This window comes from Talpa occidentalis, unplaced genomic scaffold (assembly GCF_014898055.3).
Source record: "Talpa occidentalis isolate TD23 unplaced genomic scaffold, MPIMG_talOcc4v2.1 talOcc4.3, whole genome shotgun sequence".
Taxonomy (NCBI): domain Eukaryota; kingdom Metazoa; phylum Chordata; class Mammalia; order Eulipotyphla; family Talpidae; genus Talpa; species Talpa occidentalis.
Genome location: NW_023603184.1, coordinates 110,064,031 through 110,085,604, shown reverse-complemented (window position 1 = coordinate 110,085,604; position 21,574 = coordinate 110,064,031). Strand labels below are relative to the sequence as shown.

Sequence of the window (21,574 nt, the reverse complement as noted above, 5' to 3'; positions counted from 1 at the left end):
TGTTTATCTTTTTTGAATGCTGAGTAATATTCCATGGTGTATATGTACCACATCTTCTTGATCCAGTCATCTATTTTTGGGCATTTGGGCTGTTTCCAAAGCTTAGCTATTGTAAACAGTGCTGCTATAAACATAGGTGTGCAGGTGCTCTTTGGAATTGATGTTTCTGTGTCCTTTGGGTAAATACCTAGGAGTGGAATTGCTGGATCATATGGGAGCTCTATGTTTAGTAGGTCAAGAAATCTCCACACAGCTCTCCATAGTGGTTGGACCAGTTTGCACTCCCACCAGCAGTGCAGGAGAGTTCCTTTTTCTCCACACCCTCGCCAACATTTGTTTTTGCTAGTTTTTTTAATATGTGCCATTCTCACTGGTGTAAGATGGTATCTCATGGTAGTTTTGATTTGCATTTCCCTGATTGCAAGTGATGTTGAACATTTTTTCATATGCCTGTTGGCCATTTGCATTTCCTCTTCAGAGAAGTTTCTTTTTAGCTCATCTGCTCATTTTTTGACTGGATTATTTTCTTTGTTGTTGTTGAGTCTCATCAGCTCTTTGCAGATTTTTGTGATCAGTCCTTTATCATTAGTGTTGTGTGCAAAAATGTTCTCCCAGTTGGTGGGGTTTCTCTTTGTTTTTGTTATTGTCTCTTTTGCTGTGCAGAAGCTCTTTAATTTGATGTAGTCCCAGCTGTTTATCTTTGCCTTCACTATCACTGCTTTGGGTGATGTGTCTGTAAAGATGTCTTTGATGTGAATATCACGTAGTGTTTCGCCTATATTTCCTTCTATGTATTTTATGGTTTCAGGTCTTATGTCTAGTTCTTTAATCCATTTTGAGTTGATTTTTGTGTATGGTGTGAGGTAGTGGTCAAGCTTCATTCTTTTGCATGTAGCGACCCAGTTTTCCCAGCACCATTTATTGAACAAACTCAAAACTTCACCCTCAACATTTAAAATGAGTGGTAATATTATAGTGCATTTTGCAGTATTTAAAATTCCTTATAGCAGCTATCACTACTAACTGAGACTTTTCATATGCCTTGGAATGAACTGGGCATGCCTTATAAAAAATATAGAAGTTCTTATTGTTAGCTGAAAGGAATTTTGAAAACACTGGTTTGTGATCAATTTCCAGGCTTTATGTTTAGTAGAGTTTCCAAAGTAAATATTAAATGTTGTAAACCCACAGGAGAGATTGAAAGTTGAACCAGTCCTTAGATGAGAGTATAATGGATTGTCATTGAACAATTTTTTTCACTGAAAAGAAATGAAGTAAAAAGCGATAAAGCAGCATTCTCACAGTATGCCTAAGTAGGAGATGCATAATATTTCATATTAAGTGACAAATTATTAAGCCCCCTGGCATTCATTAGACTACCAGAATGCTAATGAAATTGTGTGATATTTATATAGATATTATATGTAACTCCAGGAATTTTAATTTTATATGAATATATTTGTTACTCTTTGAGGCAGATAGGTGGAAATTTGCAAAGACTACATGCATTGTGATAACATTTTATAAATCAACCATTTTCCTACTTATTGTTCTTTGAGATACTAATTTAAGTGGAAATTATATATTTTGAAAATTTTTGAATTTTCTGTTTATATACGTGGGTTGTTTCCCCTATGAAAGAGGAGAGATGGGCAACAGTGTGTGCGGCTTCCTGGGTTCCTCACAGCATCTGGTTCGGGCTGTGTTCTTTTCTATTCAGTGCCTTTCCGCAGGTGAAAGAAGTGGCAAAGCTGGGAACTTTTATCTATTAAGGATGCTCCTAATCTCTTGTTTGCCCAGGGAGGTCCAGTTTGCAGTTTAAGGTTGGTGTAACCACCAAATCTTCTCTAGAGCTGAACCATACAGCAAAATCAGTTTTGTCTGTTAGTTTTGTTATCACTTCTCATGCCTCTGGTAGAAAATGCAATTGCTTATGTTCTGATTTTTGACTTATACAGGTAATTCCTTCATAGACCATAAACTCCCAAGAGCACAGAGATTATTTTTTAAGCATATGGAATAGGACTTCACATAAAGAAAGTGCTCAATGTTTGTTTTTCATTTCTTACACTTGCCACAGTGCTTACCCAGTAAATGTAGATAAAGTCCACCGATTTGAGAGCTTGTCATGTATGCATTAGGTATTACCCTAGTTGCTTTAAACATCAACTAACAATCCTTACCACAGAAATTTGGGGTCAAGATATTTTCAATTTCTGCAGATAGGGGTACAAATTTTTGAGAGATTGACTGCCTTGCTCTGGGCCACACAGTTACCCAATGGTGGAATAAAACTCAAACCCAACCAAGCCTTTCTACCTAAAGAAATATGCTTGTTTTTCTGCTACACTGCTTACCAACAGGAAAACTTAATTATTTTATCAAAAGATGGAGTACAATGACTGCTTGGGGGACTAAATATATTGTGAACGATATAAAAAAACAAGTCCTCGGCAACACTGCAAAGGATACCATCAGTGGGTCCTTCTGGTTGAACTTCTGGAAGATGAGAAGTTGATGAAATTGGTTAGCTAATGCTGCTACCTTGATATTGGCCACAGAGAGGGTCCCTTTAAATTCAAGGGAACAGGGCTTTCCTGTTCCCTGAGGTTAGATAGCAAGATTGGTGGGTCAAAACGGAGAGGACAGATATCTGCCTGACTCGTACTAGTGGTTTTCTTTACAAAAGGAAACATCATTATTTAGACATTTCTGAATTGTCTGAGTGTCCTATCAAAAACAAAAATTTCCCTTTTGTTAAAAAAAAATCAAGACTTGGAAGTTTAGTTTTTCATTTTTCTAAAAAAAAAAATATTTCTAATTGAAGTAATATCCTTGGATATCCTCTTGAGGTATCACCATCCTAGTGACCCACCACCAACTCACCCATATTCTGCCACCATAGTCCATTGTCTTTCTTCCGTCTTTGTTCTTACTTCTTCCCCAGCCCTCCCCCAAGACTTTAAAGTCTAAACTCTAACAAATTGTTGTTTTGAGATTCTTTAAATGGCTCACCACAGATGTTAATAAATCTGTCAGAAATTGGGTGATTTTCTTAGCTCCAACAGACCAGATGGGTGGGAAGGATGATCACCCTAAGATGCCATGACTGAGTTCTCTATTTATATTCCTTTTATGTAAGTGATAGCAAAATCTATCATTGCCCAGTTTATGAATGAGTCTTTGTGACTAATTGGATTTTTATCTGCATAATCTGGGTTTGGTTCCTAGTTTTACAGCTTACTTAGCAAAAGATACTCCCATCTTTGAGCATCCTTAGAACCCACAATAACAAAACCTTTAGCTTTTCAAGACTATTGAGCTTACATAGTCTTTCTAGAAATGTGGAGGGGAGGGACTGTCAATTCCCTAATATATACTGATAGAATTCATTGTCATCATCATCATCATCATCTTGAATTCTTGGTGTGCCAAGGAGAGTGCTGAGTTTCATACATGCCAACTACTGTTAATTTTCACAACATCCCTTAGGCAGGTTGTGTTATCGTTACCATTTTATGAACAGGGAGACACAGGGTAGAGGACTTAAAACAAGGTCACATAATTGTAAAGTTATATAACTGGGATTCAAATGCAGACAATTTGCCTCCCAGTCCATGAAAGTGTTTCCTAACAGTTTTACTAAAGGTTGTGTTTCAGGGCAGGAAAGGGGCACCCCAGGACCCCGAAAAATGCCTGCTCAAAATAGGTTTTGCTATCTGCTGCATCAAGACAAAACATATGACTTTTAATGGAAAGGAACTTTAATATAATGAGTAACAAAGATAAAGAACATAGTTTTCAAATCAAGCACCTGAAGTTACCCTTCCCTTCGTGGTTAAATGTGCAGCCAAACAGGACTGGCCCAAAGCAAGGCCCGAAAGCCTGCCACTAGTTGAAAGCACCTTCCGGCGGGGAACCATAGAAAAGGGTCAGAAGCAGACAAGTCTGGGAGGAAAAGAGCAAAATCAAAATCAAGATAAAAGCTGCTAGTGTTAACCTCCCCACGGGTCTCTCACCCACGTCTATTTAACCAGTCCAGGACCAAGAAGCCAGTGCAGCTTCTTCACATGTCTCTCTGCTCCATGTGCCTCCTCCAGGTCTCCTTCCTTCTGGCTCTCCATCCTGCTTCCTTCCTTCCCCAGTCTTCTCCCCAGCTGCTTCTCCCTGCTCAGCTCCAGGGAACCTGAAACTCCCCCTTTTCCTGGGGACCACCCTGTTGCAGTTGTACTCTCATGCTTTACAATGTTTCCAATGTGATAAGTGAGAAATGGTATGTCAATAGTTTTAATTTGCACTTCAAAAATTATGAGTAAAGTTGAACATTTTTTCATTTCTAAGGACCATTTTATATCTTGTGGATTGTCTGCATATAACTTGCCCATTTTTCTATAATTTGTCTTTTCCCTCTCAGTTTTGAAAAGCTTTTTTATATTAAAAATACTAGTCTTTTCTGTGATATATTGCAAATATTTTTCTCTTGATAACAATTTGTTTCTTGGCTTATGTGGTTTTTTTTCCCAGTTTTTGTTTAAAATTTTATTTTGTTAAATTTGCCACTGTTCTCTGTTGGCACCTGGTGTATCGTCATAGTGGAGAGCCAGATTATAGGAAATTCATCCATGTTTCCTTCTAATACTTGTGCAGTGTAAGTTTAAATTTAGATTTGTCATTCCATTTGGGGTTTGGTATTGATGTTATTTTTCCCCCAAATAGTTACCTGCTATCCTAGTACCATTTGCTAAAAAGTCTATTTTTGTCCGAGAGTTTTGAGATGCCACCTTTGTTGTCTCTCAATCTAGCAATTAAGTTTCTATATGTACTTTGGTCTATTTCTGAATTTCTGTTCTATTCTATTGGTTTGTCTCTCTCTCTGTAACTGTACCTTTCCTAAAACCAGTAATGTATATATCTTTTCAGTTTGGACTTTTTTTTTTTTTAATAGAGGCATGTTTTATTTATTTATTTGTTTGTTTGTTTGTTTTTGTTTATACATGCACTGGGTATAGTCAGAAGCACGGAAGGGTGAGAGAATTCACCAGAGCCAGAGCGGGGAGCAGAGCAGGCAGAAGGACCGAAGTACACTGCTGAGGGGAGCTGCAGGCGGCAGGAGAGGTCTGCGCGCCATGAGGGACCCTCCTCCGGTGGCCGGGGAGCAGCCGGGGATTGAACCGGCGCCACAGAGGCCGCGGGCAGCTTTGCAACCCAGCGCTCAACCACTGCGCCACCGGGGAGGCCCTTCAGTCTGGACTTTTAATTGGGAAAGTGATATAGTGAAATAGGTCTACTCTATAGTGTTTTCCAAAATGAATACAAATGCATATCAAGATTAATATAAAAGTTGGTTAAAAAATGCATGACTTACTTGGTTGAATTTTCTTTTTCTTTGCTCTCCTGTCTGCTTGTTCTCTCTTGTTCTAAATATATAGTCTTGACTCTATTATTATTTTAATACTTAACTACTGAGGCAATTATTCCCATCCCATGACTGAGGTGATAACTCTTTCTAGGATTGCTATTTGGTCAGGTTCAGCTTTAGAAATAGAGATCTTCACATTGGCATATTGTATGTGAAGTTAGAAGTTAGTGGGCTTGTTATTTTAAGCAGTGTATAGAATTCAGATTATTTTCATCTATGTGTAAAATGGTGCTATCAGTAAGTTTTTGATGATATTAAAGTGAAACTGATACATTTTAATATAAATCATCTACTGTGAAATATCTCCAACTCTGAGTTCTACTGCAAGTTGTCAAATCTTAAGTGTAAAAGACTGTTACACATTAACTGGGCATAGTTTAATATTAATAGCTCCTGAGAATCATGGCTGAGTTATTTCCTGTGTTTAGGTTCTCTCTTTGCAACAATTTTATTGCTTTTTTGTATAAAATGGCTGTGAATATACACTAGATTATGACAAGGTTCTGGGCTCTTAACTTTGATGAACACCGTGCCGTTTCCATCCTGCTGCACTCAAAACAGCACAGATGTGAGTCTGGGAGTGGCGTCCCCGCTGCTCTCATGAGCCTTTGTTTGGAGAACACCCTGATTAACCCCCACCCTTCATGGTTCATTGACTCACTGATAGATCAAGTTTAAACTAGTACATATTAGCACATTTGTTACTAACAGAGGAACAGTTGGCCATTCTATTTTACATTGCTGGTTCATTGCAAACTGGCATGCTAAAAAGTCTCTACTCCAGACTATGAATTGAGAGGTTACCAAAGGACTAAGACCTAGTCAGCTATATATTAATATAGCATCATACCTATATTTTAATCTTGGGTTATGTATTTGGGGATGCTTATAAAATTATGACTAGATAATTATCACTTTGAGATCTGTTTTTTGCAATAGTTCAGAGGATTTATGTATCTCACTCTAGCTTTCCTTTTAAACAGTTTGTCATAATTGGATTGAGAGAAAAAAGCAAGGTTGTGACTTCCTGCTGCTCTGTGTTGTTGCATTCTAAAAATGATTTTCATAGAGTTCTTTGCAGCCAGTGATTTTACCTCAATCTTTACAATGTACTCTATTTGTGTGTTACATGGAAATGTTAGTTTGGTCAAGAGAGCTAGGATGTATATGATTACTTTATCACAAACAAAATGTAACCATCCCCTGCTAATTTAGCCTTTTATTCACTAAATGTCTTAAAACTTTCTCTTTCTTCCTCACTTAATTTTCATAATTTGCAAATGCTTTTTCTCATGGAAGATAGGTTTACCAAATCATTTGGCAGTTTTGACTTGTGAATTCTGTCTTGGCTTCATCTGCACTCAATAGTGCCATTCCCTTGGCCACCTGCTTCTTTGCATTTCCTTTCTCTTGTGAAATGATGAGGCATGAGTGCCCCGATGGGGCTGAGGACAGCACTCTGAGTCCAAGCCCAGGGTAAGACAATCGAGGTTGCGTTTCAAAACAAACTAGTCCCTGGTAGATCAAAGGCTATTCCTTTCAGGTCTACTTTCTAATTTTTGTCATAACTGGTGGTTTGTTTCTGTAAGGCAGATTTGTTTTAGGTTCTGAGCAACAGGACTGGTATTATTTTCATTGCTGCTATAAAATTTAATTTATAAAAGATTTTATCAGCTCAAATATAAGTCTTTCTACTGGTTATATGTTTGCAGGTATAGGAAGTAAGTATGAGACAGAATTTGAATTACTTTTATTTTTTTAAAGCTTAACATAGTATGAGTAAGAGGTTGTTAATTTTTCTGAAAAATATTTCACAGGATTTGGATGTCTGTTTCAAATTCTACTTCTGATAAATCTTTGGTTCTTTTAAAAATATTGTCTTAACCTTTTTTTGACCTTTTTAGTAATTGAGCAGTTGAATTTTTGGACTTATTTTACAGCATGACACCTTATAAAGTACAGTTTTTTGCTTACATGATTGTCTTGCAGTATTCATCTTTTACTTTCTTTAATGCAATTGGAATTTGTTTTATAATTTTTTAAAAATTTGGTTATTGAAAAAAATTATTCATTATATATGTATGTATACTACACATATGTAGTATATACATAATACACACATATATACATACACACACATATATATATGTGACATCTGCTGTATGCCAGATACTGTTCAAGAATTAGTGATATAGCAGAGAGTGGAACCAAAATGCCTTTGACCTCAAGAAGTGGTTGTGTCTGTGGTCTGTTCAGGATGTGTATAGCAAAGCACCATAGATTTGGTGGCTTATAAATAGCAGAAACTTAGTCTCATAGTCCTGAAGGCTGGAAGTCTCAGATCAGGGTGCCAGCATGGTAATGTTCTGGTGAAAGTCATCCGAATGTGTTTTCACATGGCAGAAAGAGAGCTATCAAGCTCTTTGAAGACTCCTGTTCCCATTCATAAGGAACGCATCATCAACACCTGTTTATCTCCTCCCAAAGGCCCCACTCCTAATACCTCACATTAGAAATTAGGATGTCACTATATGAATTTAGGGGAGGGGAATACAAACATTTAGGACATTACAAAGGAAAATATAAAAAAAAAATCACAGTTCATGGAGCCTCCCTATTGGCACAAGAAGTTAAGACACAATCTATGAAGCTGCCCTCAGCCTCTGCAGCACAAGTTCAATACCCGGCCAGGGAGCTACCCACATGGTGCAGCAGACCTCTTCTGTCTCGCCCGCTGCTCCTTTCAGCAGTGTACTTAGGTCAGTCTGCCTGTTCTGTTCCCCACTCTGTCTCTGGTGAATCCTCTCACCCCCATACAACTGGTATGTACCCCAGCTCTTGAATGAATAAATGAATCTTTAAAAAAAAAATCACAGTTCTATGATGTTAAATGGCACTACCAGGCAATGGGAAAGACTTATTATACATAGGCAGTAAAGGAAAATTTCAGTGTCTGTGAATTTTAGAAGAGAACTGAAAGTAAATTGAACAGTGAGCCACATGGAGGCAACAGTAGCAAAAGATTAAGGAAGAGGTAGAGTATGAAGGATCTTCCAAGCTTTATTGTTTTTTTACTTTTATTCTGAGAAAGATGGGGGAACATTTGGTAGTTTTAAGCAGAGGAATGACATAATAGAACTTTAAAAATGGATGTGTTTTGGCTGCCAGAAGTGATGTGTTCTGGCTGTGGATGTGTTCTGGCTGCCAAGTGAAGTAAACCATATGAGTACGTGAAAGGATTGAAGCAGGAGAGCAATAAAGTGGAAATTAGTATAATTCATGTCAAAAGATGATGACTTAAGCAGGGTAGCAACAGGAGAGGTGGTGAGAAGTGATCAGACTTTGGATATGTTTTTGAAGATAGAGTTGCTTGGATTTTTTTGACTTATTGCATCTGGGGAAATATTAGAGAAAAAAGTCAAGAGTGACATCAAGATACTTTTTACTCAGGAAAAATTTCAAAGGTATAGAAAATATATTTAAAAAACATAGTGGGCACCTATATTTTTGCCACCTAGATTCTACAGTTTATAACATTCTACATTTGCTTCAAACATTTTATTCTGTCAATGTGTTTTACGTTATAGCCATCATGACTTTTCTCCCCAAAATACTTAAGCATGATGTCTTTAAACAGAACTTCATAAATATCAAATATCATTATCCCACCATATGGGTGAAAAATTGATGCTTATTTTATCTAATACCTACCCCATACTGAGATTTCTTCCCCAGTTTCAAAATGCCTTTTATATCAATTTGTGATGACTGGCATCAAAACCTGGATCATTCATTGAATGAAATACATTTAAATAAGAACATTATGACATTCTCCTCATTCTTTTTATTCTTACTTTGTCTTATGGAAGAGACTTGATTATTTGTTCTGTAGACATTTTACTGTGCATAAAACATTTTACTATGCATAAGGAAAACTTAGAAACTTAAGCATAGATACTAGTCCCTACTCTGAGCTCAGATTCAGTGGCTCTGATGTGGGCCTTTTTTTTTTTTAAAGATTTATTTATGGATACAAGAACTAGGGTGTAGGCCAGAGGTGCAGGGGTGAGAGGATTTACAGGAGACAGAGTGGGGAGCAGAACAGGTGGATCTATTGAAATGCACTGCTGAGGGGAGCAGCGGGTGAGACAGAAGAGGTCTGCTGTACCATGTGGGTTAGTTCCCTGGCCAGGGATTAAACTCATGCCACAGTGGCTAGTGATAGATTGATAGCGCTGAGACTATAACCCCTGTGCCACCAGGGAGGTCCTGATGTGGGCCTTTCTTCTGAGAAAGAGGGGGTGCTGGGCGGTCATTCTGACGACTGAACTTTTGAGTACTACTGCTGTAACACTATCTTATTGTTTCTTGGTAGTATCTTTGAACTTGTTTTTTTACTCCCTATTCCTACAAACTAGTTCTGTGATTTGATTTAGAGGCTTAGTTAGTCATGTTGGAAATTTTGTGCTCGAATACTTTGTCAGTGATATTGTGTAATTCATACTTTGTCATCTCAAGTGGAACTTAATATCTGATTAGCTCACTATTAGTAAGGCTTTGAGGGATTCCCTAATGCTAAGATCGATCCCTCCATTGCAATGCTTCTATTTGAAACTATTAGATAATTTGTTATGGTATTTAGGCTCCAGGGGAATATCTAGTTCTCCATAAATATTTCTCTCAATAGGTTTAATATTCATTGATTATCCTTGCCTGAACTAATTATTTAATTAGGAGCCAAACATGGAGATTTTCTGATTTAATTGTTCTTTCTAAATTCATGGTATTCTTTATAGAAAAAAAAAAAAAAGGTTAGTACTCCTACAACTGGGTCTTTCAGTTACACAGAAATGTAGTGCTTATTAAAAAGACAGGATAAATGCTGAGTTATTTTTGCTAATTCTCAGAGTAAAGTGAAGTTTCTGACTGGAGCAAGTGGAAGGATGAAGCTGGCATTTAGTGAGAAGGGAAAGATCGGGTAGATAGATTGGGCTTAGAGAGAAAAATCAAATTTTCAGTTTTGAATATGTTAACTTAGAGATGCTTCTTGGACATCTGTATTAATCACAGTTCAATTGCATAAAGCAAATATTCTAGCCATTTTAATTATGAAAGTTATTTTATATGAATAATGTTCTTAAAGGGCTACAGAAGGATTTAGCATATCGAATATGCTGGTGGTCTATAACTGTTGCTGCATTATTTTTCCTTTACCCCATATATGTGGCCTCAGGAAACACTTCTATAACCAACAGACTAAGGAAAATATACGGGGCCTTGTTTAGAGGCAGTTCTTCCTGATACGTAACAGAAGTGAGCTACTGCTGCATTACAATTTCAATCTCTCTCTCTCTCTCTCTCTCTCTCTCTCTCATTTTTTAAAAGCTAGCTAGCAGACAAGAGAAATCCTTCTCATGGGCAGAACTCATTTGACACTAATTGCCAAGGAGTGATGGCCAGAGGGTTGATCAAAACATAGGCAGTGGTTAAGAACTTGGCCAAATTGTGTGGGAAATATAGCCAAAATGAAAATGCATACATTGTGCAAAAATGAAAAATGATGTAAGAATTATATAAAATAAAATATTAAAAAAAACTTGGGAAAAAAAAAAAGAACTTGGCTGAATAGTCAGAAACTTAGAAGAAAAGGATAGAGGTTGGTGACAAGTATGACAAGCAGAAGTTTATTGTTGACTTACATGAAATAAGAAAAAAATTAGACTTGTGTTTTATGTAAATGCTCACCAAAAAGAATTTAATCCAGAAGAGGAAATAATCTGGTAGCCAAGATACCCCATTCTTAAGATTGTCTGTCTGTGTCTTTAGAGGATCCACGGAGCTGACCACATCATCAAAGTGGCCCTCATGCAGGGGTGGGAGAAATACATGAATTTAACAACAAGCGCTTGTACTCACCAAGGATGAGTCAGCCACCATTTCTGATGACCTGCAGCACATCAGCCTTGAACCCTGCATATGGCCCCATGTCCCAGAGCCACCAGCCAGCCACTAGGTGGCAGAGTGACAACATTGGATCTCCCCTACTGTGGAAGATCAGGGTTTGGCCTCAGTGCTATGAATGCCTACTTTAGCATTTAGCATTGGCATTTTCTGTCTACCATGTTTCTGATACCACCACCTGAGGCTTTGCTAAATGCCATGTTTAGTGAATTTATATTCTATGCAATATTGATTTTGATCAAGGCATATATCAAATGAGGCAACTGGCTGATAACTATGAAATTTACTGGTATTACCATGTTTCCTTGTATTATATTGTATCCCACCTAGGGGACAAAATGTAGTGAATTTAAGGTAGCTTTTAGTTCCATTAACAGAGCAAATGGGTCTCTGAACCAACGAGTAAGGTAGAAGCAGCTCCCCCCCACCCCCACTCTTTACTTCAGATATGATTTTGTTCTTTCCTGTGGGAATGAGTGGTTCATCATTAGCAAAAATCTTTGTTTTCACTCACATTTCCAAATACTCATCTCACCTTGTTGCTTTAGTCTAGACGCCCAGCTCTCCCAGGAGCTGATAGCTTCCTGCTATCAAATGGTGGCTGTTTTCAAATGGTGTCTGTTTTTCTCTGCCATATATTTCACACCACTGCTCTAAGGAAGAGTAGTCAATGTCCATCTTCCTTGTATCTCACTGCTCATTTGAGAGCATTTTCTCTCCTTACCCTTATCCAAATTCTCAACATTGAAGCTCAGTCCATCAGACACCACTAGGAAGCACCACTTGTAGTCCTGTACAGCTGCTGGGTTCTTCGCCAGTCCCTGATGCTTCAGCTTTTAAGTTGTCAATCTCTCCAACTCTATTGCTGTCATAATTCTTTGTGTTCTTTGAGTTTTCGACCTCTTCCTTTCAAAGATGTTGCCTGTAACTTCATCCACCTCCTCCCCTAATCATAATCCGAGAGCAGGGGTTCTCAGTGTGGTTACTGACCAGCATCACCTGGGAACTTGTTATGAACATGAATTCTCAGACCCCACCCCAGAATACTGGATATTTGGAAGTTTATCAGATCTTATTATCATCACCATTAATTCTCAATATAAATTTCAAGCATCCTATCCTCCTTGTGGCTGTTGCCTTCTGTCTTTATAGTTTACTCTCCCACTTCCTAAAATCTTTCAACCCCATTGAGACCCTGACTTATTGATTCCACCACTTTTTTTTACTAGTCCTTATACCTCTTATATCTTTGCTTCCCTTTTCCAGCCACACATTTGGATACTCCTTTTCTTTCACATACAATATCCAAAGAGTAAAGAAATCCTGTCAGCTCTACCTTCTAAATAGAGCTCAAATTTAACTTCTCTTATAATCTCCATTTTAAGCATTTCAGTTCAAGCAATTGTCTCCCACCTGGAATAGTTCAACTGTTTTGAGTTTGCCAGTCCTTGCCCTCGTGCTTCTACTTTCCATCCTGCAGCTAGGGTGATCCTTGTATAGCACCCAAGGTTATATTGTTGTATGGCTTAAAACTCACCATATTTCCCTTCTCAGCACAAAAATCAAAGTGCTTGTAAACTCAAGACACTCTGAGTGATCTGACCTTCCCTGGTCAACGAGTCATATTTTTTCTCTACCTTTACCTTGCCTCTCTCACTCTGCTGAGCTTCATTTTATGCTTAGAACTTAAAACCATGTTACATATCTTGAATTCCTTATCTCTGTGTCCATTATTAGAATCGAAACTTCCTGAGGGCAGAGGTTTACTTCACTGAGTCTCAGCCTCTAAAATCCTGCTTGGTAAACTTCAGGCATGCACTTATTTATGAATAAATGAACAGATGTCATTGTTACTTGTATGGCTTAAGGTTAGTATTACCCTTTTTTTCAGTCATCAAATATTTGATCATCTATTATGTGTCCTGTACTAAGGAGATAGGATAAGAAAAAAAGTTTCCAGTTCAATAGGGGTGATTTTTTTTTTAATCTGTTTCTATCTAAACAGTGTAAGAGTCAATATTGTGAAGTATAAGGACCTGTAGGAACAAATTATAAAGGAGAAATTAACCTAAAGTCATGTGACCGAGGGAGGACATAAAAGGTTTCCCCAAGGATGTAATGACTCAGGTGCAATCAAAACAAAGAGTACAGGTTAACTGGGCAAAGTGATTATGGTAAAAGAAAGACTAGGTAGGTAGACACAGGGGACAGCAGGTACAAGGGCACTGTGGCAGAGGAAGCATGGTAAGGTAAGTTCAAAAACCTTAATGGAGTAGAGGGAGGCTTCCGAAAGGAACATCAGGAGGTTAGAGACTTTAAATTATCTGTTTATTCTACCTAATTAAGAATATTTTCAAAAATCCTGCCTTACTCAGTAGAAATCCCCCTTCTGATCTCTAAATTGATATCAAATTACCACCTAATTTATACATACTTAAACTCTAGCTTTCATAATCAACATATTTAGCGAAGCAAAGGAAAAGAGAAATGAGAAAATACATGGCTCTGATGAAAACTTGTCTTTGCTGATTTATGTTTTAAAAATATCTCAATTTACCAGACTAAGGAATGGAAAATTCTGACCAATATTCATTTTTATTCCTCCTATTGTTAACTGAAACTTCAAAATAAAATGACCTATTTAAATAATTTTAGAAAATGTTGGAGGAGGGCGGAGCAACATGGTGGCGAGGAGACGCTGCGAGTAAGATCTCCCATTAAAAAAAAGTTAATAGGGAGGAAAAGCGGCAGGTCCCAGTGAGAACTGGGACAGGGAAGATAAACGGACGGCTCCAGCAAACTACCCGAAGAAGAAAGTTGCCATAAAAGAGGACTAGAAGGGAGGAAAGCGCAGAACCCTGCTCTCCTCCCCCACCCACAGAGTCGGCACTCTCCGACCAACAGAAAGGAGGAAAAAAAACTAAAACGACCAACAAGAACAAACTGAGCAGCAAGCGGGACTGTGAGTGGAAAGGAACTATTGCTGCCACCACACCCCGTGAACTGGAGCTGCGGAGAACCCTGCAGGATTCGCCACAGCGGTGAGCTCCAGGCGCCATTAAACAGAGACCCTGCCCCCCAGGAGGAGGCCAGGACCAGCACACAGCCCCGGGCCACCCGGTAAGCTTGCACGGAAAAGTGGCGCCCTGGAAAAGCAAACGCGGATCGGGATCGGGATCGTGCGGAAAAGCGGCGTGCTGGAAAAGCAAACGCGGATCGGGATCGGGATAGCGTGGAAAAGCAGCGTGGTTGAAAAGCAAACGCGGATTGGGATCGCGGCTGCCCAGGTCCCCGCGCCTGCGACCTAGGCTTGCAGGGAGATGCGCGCGAAGACCCTCACTGAGGTGAAAGTCCCTCACTGAGTATCCAGAAACCAGGCACCCAGGCACGGGAGCGGGGTGCAAAAGACACCATTCTGTGGACACTGAACTGGGCTACAGCCCGCATCCTGGACCTGAGGGCTTTGGAACTGAGATCCGGAGCACAAAATTCGGGGCGTGGGTTCTCCACGACGGTGGGGCACAAGGCAGACACAGCACCCCAAAGCCGTTGAGGTTTACCCTACCATTCCCGCTCTGTTTCCCGTTCCACGGGGTGGGAAAAAAAAAAAAAAAGCTCCCCAAGGGCTCTAGGAGAGATCTCTGGCGCCACCTAGTGACTTGAAACCAGCAGAGGCTCCTGGAGGAGCCAGTGGCCAGCTGGGAAGTTAGCCCACGCCGGGCCCCTGCTGACCAGTAGTCTGAGCCCACAGGGGGAGCGAGTACCCAAAGCCAGGGCAGACCAGGCGTGCAGAAGAGTGTGCCTGAGACTGGACACGCAGGGAGTGTGTCCCGCATCGCCATTTTAGAACAGGGACATTTCTTCAGTAAAGATGCCTGCAGAAGGCTCCCTCAGGAGCCAGAGGTGAGCCGGGGAAGTTCGCCCACACCAGAACACCTCTGGCCTGCAGTCCAAGCCCAGAGGGGGAGAGGGAACCCACCGCCGGGGCAGACCAGGAGCACAGGGGAGTGTGTCCCCACATCGGCATTTTAGAACAGGGACCTTTCTTCAATAAAGACTGCTTGAAACTGACAGATGGCTCCCGGAGGAGCCAGAGGGGAGCAGAGAATCTCACCCAAGATGCCGGCCAGTCCCAGCAACACAGTGTCCCAACGCATACGGCAAATTAGAAAACAGACAGTAGGGAGTAGAAGAACCAAACGCAACATAGCAACTCCTCAGGGAAGAAGCACACCACAAAAAGAAAACCAGCCCCCAGATTGCAACGACAGTAACTTGGAAGAACTTCTGAGCCTGCCAGAAAGAGAATTTAAAATTGCCATGATTAAAAAAATGACAGAACTCATAAAGGAAAACAATGACAAGGGAAAAATAATCAACGATCAGAAGAATGAAATTGAGTCCCTAAAGAGGGAAGTAAAAGAAATGCAGGAGATCAAAGAATTAATGGAAGAACTAAAGAATTCTGGGAAAAGCAATGAAAGCAGAATAGATGAAATGGAAGAACGAATAAGTTCTCTTGAAGACACAGAAATAAAAAGAACCAAAACAGAAAAGGAAAGAGAAGTACGAAGGAAAAAGAACGAAGAAAGACTTCGGGAACTATCGGACACCATGAGGAAAGGAAATATAAGAGTTATAGGAATACCAGAAGGAGAGGAGAGAGATGTAGGAACAGAGAAAATATTCCAGGAGATAATTGAAGAGAACTTCCCAAATGTGAAGAAGGAGCTGAAAATTGATATACAAGAAGCAAGAAGAACACCAAACTTCCATGACGAAAGGAAAAATACAGCAAGACACATAATAGTGAAGCTCCCAAGAATCCAGGACAAGGAAAAAATAATGAAGCTGACAAGAGGGAAGAAATAAATAACATTCAAAGGAAAACCAATCAGGCTGACATCAGACTTCTCTGAAGAAACACTACGGGCAAGGAGAGAGTGGAAGGATATAGTCAACAGACTCCAAGAAAACAGATGTCAACCAAGAATACTCTATCCCGCAAAGCTTTCCTTCCTCTATGAAGAAAGAATAAGGACCTTCCCAGACAAACAGAAACTATGGAACTTCATTACCAATAAACCCCCACTCCAAAAAATACTACAAGGAATCCTAAAACCAGAACCTCAGAGGGACGAATAACAACGAAAGAAGGCAAGGAAAAAAAAAGATATTAAAAGAATAAATAAAATCAAAGGAAAGACAAACACAATGGCAAATACAGATGCTAACATATCAATATTAACTCTAAATGTAAATGGACTAAACTCTTCAATAAAAAGACACAGAGTTGCAGCCTGGATTAAGAAACAAAACCCAACCTTTTGCTGTCTCCAGGAAACACATTTAGCTACAAAAGATAAAAATAGACTCAAAGTTAAAGGATGGAAAACAATCCTACAAGCAAATGGACCAAAAGAGAAAGCAGGAACAGCTCTACTTATATCAGATAAAACAGATTTCAAACTCAAAAAAATAAAAAGGGATCCCAACGGTCACTACATTGTGATCAAAGGGACAATACTTCAAGAAGAAATAACACTAATTAACATATACTCACCAAACGAAGGAGCACCAAAATATATCAGACAACTGTTGTCATCTCTGAAAACAGACATCAGAGAAAACACATATGTAGTGGGAGACTTCAACACACCACTGTCAACAATGGATAGATCAACAAGACAAAAAATAAGTAAAGAAACTAAAGCTCTAAATAAGGACCTAGAGCATTTGGGCCTAACAGACATCTATAGAACACTAAACCCCCAAAAAACGGAGTACACATTTTTCTCAAGCGCACACGGATCATTCTCCAGGATCGATCACATACTGGGGCAGAAGACAAACATCAACAGATACACCAAGATTGAAATCATACCAACCATCTTTTCTGACCATGAAGGCATCAAGCTAGAAATAAACCATAAAAAGAAGGCAAGGAACTTTCCTACCTCATGGAGACTAAAAACCACACTACTGGAAGACCACTGGACTAATGAGGAGATCAAAGAGGAAATTAAAAAATTCTTTGAATTGAATGACAAGGAGGACACCAATATCCTAAATGTATGGGACGCAGCAAAAGCAGTAATAAGAGGAAAATATATAGCAATAAAAGCTCACATCAAGAAACAAGAAAGAACTCAAAGAAGCAACCCAATCTCGAAGCTCAAAGATCTAGAAAAAGAACAACAAAAAAACCCCAAAACCAGTAGAAGAAAAGAAATAATAAAAACCAAAGCAGAAATAAATGAAATTGGAACTAAAAAAACAATCCAAAAGATTAATGAAACCAAGAGCTGGTTCTTCAAAAAAATCAATAAAATAGACAAACCCCTAGCCAGGCTTACAAAGGAAAAAAGGGAGAAAGCACAAATAAACAGGATCAGAAATTAAAGAGGAGAAATCACAACGGACACAGCAGAAATAAAAAGAATAATCAGTAACTACTATGAGGAGTTGTACGAAAACAAGTTCAACAATCTAGAGGAGATGGACAAATTCCTACAACTCTACAATCACCCAAAGCTAGATAAAGAAGAAATAGAACACCTAAACAGACCAATTACAAGCAGCGAAATTGAAATGATAATCAAAAACCTCCCCAAAAACAAAAGCCCAGGACCTGATGGATTTACAAACGAATTCTACCAAACATTCAGAGATGAATTGGTGCCTATCCTTCACAAACTCTTCCAAAAAATTGAGAAGGAAGAGACAATGCCAAACACGTTCTATGAAGCCAACATTACACTAATACCAAAACCGAATAAGGACAACACAAAAAAGGAAAACTATAGGCCAATCTCCCTAATGAACACTGATGCAAAAATCCTCAACAAAATTTTAGCTATCAGAATCCAACAATGTATCCATAAGATAATTCACCACGACCAAGTAGGATTCATTCCAGGGACACAAGGATGGTTTAACATCCAAAAATCAATCAACGTTATCCAACACATCAACAAAAAGAAATATAAAAACCATATGATAATATCAATAGATGCTGAGAAAGCTTTCGACAAAGTGCAACACCCATTCATGATAAAAGCCCTTGAAATTCTTGGGATACAAGGAATATACCTCAACATCATAAAGGCCATCTATGAGAAGCCAACAGCCAGTATCATTCTCAATGGTGAAAAGCTGAAAGCAATTCCATTAAGATCTGGAACAAGACAAGGATGCCCACTCTCACCACTGCTTTTCAATATAATACTGGAAGTCCTAGTCAGAGCAATAAGACAAGAGAAAGACATACAAGGAATCCAAATAGGAAAAGAAGAAGTCAAACTATCACTATTTGCTGATGATATGATAATATACATAGAGAACCCCAAAAACTCCACAGAAAAACTAATTCAACTCATCAATCAGTTCAGTAAATTGGCAGGATACAAAATCAACACACGAAAGTCAGTAGCCTTCCTATACACAAACAATAAATCTGAAGAAGAAGAAATAAAAAAAATCCCTTTTATTATCGAAACAAAAAAAATCAAATATTTGGGAATAAATCTAACAAAAGAGGTAAAGGACCTATACAAAGAAAACTATAAAACACTGTTAAAAGAAATAGAAGAAGACACAAAGAAATGGAAAGACATCCCCTGCTCATGGATTGGAAGAATAAACATTATTAAAATGGCCATCCTACCAAAAGCAATATACAGATTCAATGCTATTCCAATCAAAATGTCAATGTCATTCTTCAAAGAAATAGAACAATTATTGATGAAATTCATATGGAATCACAAAAACCCCCGAATTGCCAAAGCTCTCCTGAAAAAGAAAGAAGGGAATGGAGGCATCACACGCCCAGACTTCAAACTATACTACAAAGCCATAATCATCAAAACTGCATGGTATTGGAACAAGAACAGACATACAGACCAATGGAATCAAATAGAAAATCCAGAAATAAACCCACAGATTTATGGTCAACTAATCTTTGACAAAGGAGCAAAGACTATGCATTGGAGCAAAGAAAGTTTGTTCAATAAATGGTGCTGGGAAAACTGGGTCGCTACATGCAAAAGAATGAAGCTTGACCACTACCTCACACCATACACAAAAATCAACTCAAAATGGATTAAAGAACTAGACATAAGACCTGAAACCATAAAATATATAGAAGGAAATATAGGCGAAACATTACGTGATTTGCACATCAAAGAAATCTTTACAGATACATCACCCAAAGCAGTGATAGTGAGGGCAATAAACAGCTGGGACTACATCAAATTAAAGAGCTTCTGCACAGCAAAAGAGACAATAACAAAAACAAAGAGAAACCCCACTGACTGGGAGAACATTTTTGTACCAAACACTAGTGATAAAGAACTGATCACAAAAATCTGCAAAGAGCTGATGAGACTCAACAACAACAAAGAAAATAACCCAGTCAAAAAATGGGCAGAAGAGCTAAAAAGAAACTTCTCTGAAGAGGAAATGCAAATGGCCAACAGGCATATGAAAAAATGTTCAACATCACTTGCAATCAGGGAAATGCAAATCAAAACTACCATGAGATACCATCTTACACCAGTGAGAATGGCACATATTAAAAAAACTAGCAACAACAAATGTTGGCGAGGTTGTGGAGAAAAAGGAACTCTCCTGCACTGTTGGTGGGAGTGCAAACTGGTCCAACCACTATGGAGAGCTGTGTGGAGATTTCTTGACCTACTAAACATAGAGCTTCCATATGATCCAGCAATTCCACTCCTAGGTATTTACCCAAAGGACACAGAAACATCAATTCCAAAGAGCACCTGCACACCTATGTTTATAGCAGCACTGTTTACAATAGCTAAGCTTTGGAAACAGCCCAAATGCCCAAAAATAGATGACTGGATCAAGAAGATGTGGTACATATATACCATGGAATATTACTCAGCATTCAAAAAAGATAAACACATGCAATTTGCAGCAACATGGATGGCACTGGAAGGGATCATGCTCAGTGAAATAAGCCAAAAAGAAAAAGAAAAATACCGGATGGTCTCACTCATAGCAGGAATCTAGAAAACTTAAATAAGGGACCAGGAAAATGAATAACTATAAGAAAGTGAAAATCAAAATCAACAAAAAACTATGAACCAGAGACACTTTTTAGGGGATAGGGGGTGGGAGGGGAGGGATTGGGGTCAGAATGGGGGGGTTGCAATTGTATGGGGAATATAAAAATAAAATTTATTATTAAAAAAAAATTTAGAAAATGTTTTACTACCTTCAGAGGATATTGGAACCAAGACTAGATATGTTTATACAGATACCTTTGAAAGCCTACAAGCCTTCAACTACAATGTGCCCATCCTCACAAGCCCCAGTGATTATGTCTCACTTCCACAAACTATTTCTTCATAGTCATGATGTAGGATATGGGGAAACAAAAGTTGGTTTTTATGATAGCAACCTTGCAGGACTGCCATTTGATGCCTAAATACCTTCTTTCCTGGCTTGTGTCTGCTTGAGAACTGAAGCAGTGCATTCCAATAAATTTACCAGGTAAGGTAAACTTGATTTGGATGTTTACTCTGACTCTTGGACTTTGGGATTTAGAACAAGTTTCTGGCCCTTGTCATGTTTTAGTAAAAAAAAGCCCTAGATTTATATGCTTATGTTCTTCCTGGTTAAAGGACAACAATGCTGTTTTTTATGCTACATATGTATGTATACATACATGTATATTTTACCTGATCCAGAATCTCACATTGTAGTATCACTTGACTAAGGTGATATCTGCTGATTTCCCCTCTGTAAATGTCCCTTTTCACGCTTTGTATGGACATGTTGAGTTATGGCGGGTGAATCAGAGCTGTGATGCTGGATGGGGTGGTAGGAGGGAAATGACAAGGGTGCTCTGTAGAGTAATAAGGAGAGACAATTGAAGAATAAGTAAATATTTCATTTTGTTGCCACTGGTTGGTTTCAGCATCCATTGCTTGTTCTTGTGGTTGAAATAGTGATATCTAACTGTAGTTTCTTCCATGTTTATTAGTTATTCTAAGACTGTTCTCTCCCCCACCCCCTTTATTTGTGTGTTTGGTGTCAGTATGACTCAAGGAGTTGGGATTTTTAAGGATTCCACATGGCATGATCTATTACTCTCTTTTTTCCCACTTTGTATCACCCCAGGTTTGGCCACTCATAGCCCCAAGATACTGGGTCTTTCATCAGAGG

At 38.7% G+C, this 21,574-nt stretch overlaps 1 protein-coding gene across 1 annotated transcript in view; it reads left to right on the top strand.

Moving 5' to 3' along the window:
- CERKL (ceramide kinase like) overlaps positions 1 to 21,574 on the top strand; it is a 104,353-nt gene that overhangs the window by 49,998 nt on the left and 32,781 nt on the right. The gene's annotated exons all lie outside the window — the stretch shown is intronic.